This window comes from Etheostoma spectabile, chromosome 17 (assembly GCF_008692095.1).
Source record: "Etheostoma spectabile isolate EspeVRDwgs_2016 chromosome 17, UIUC_Espe_1.0, whole genome shotgun sequence".
Lineage (NCBI taxonomy): Eukaryota > Metazoa > Chordata > Actinopteri > Perciformes > Percidae > Etheostoma > Etheostoma spectabile.
In genome coordinates this window covers 13611871-13612272 of record NC_045749.1, presented here as the reverse complement: position 1 = coordinate 13612272, position 402 = coordinate 13611871, and positions in this window count along the sequence as shown.

The window sequence follows — 402 nt, the reverse complement described above, 5'->3', positions numbered from 1 at the left end:
TTTGCATGTTATACAACACACTTTACCCCCTTCTGAATGCAACATAACTCAACTTGAACAACGGAATAGGAGCAGCAGAGTGGGTTTTCCCTGACGGCAAACACAGAACACAAAGTTGGAGGCGGCCGTAAATCTAATTCCACTGAGACCCCTCTTCACTTTTACTGCAGGGTATACTCCCTCTCGGGTTTTACTGCAGGGTAAATAAGCTGGTCTCACAGGGGTCTTTGTGACAGCATGGAAACACTGGAAACACACTGCACGCTCCATACACATAAACCTGATTCTGGGGGAAGCCACGGCTGCAGATTTACTCCCTCACCTTCTCTCTCTGTCCACTCTCACTGCCCTTGGGCACTATCTCTACAACCGACTGCACCTCACACACTCGACACCCCCCCC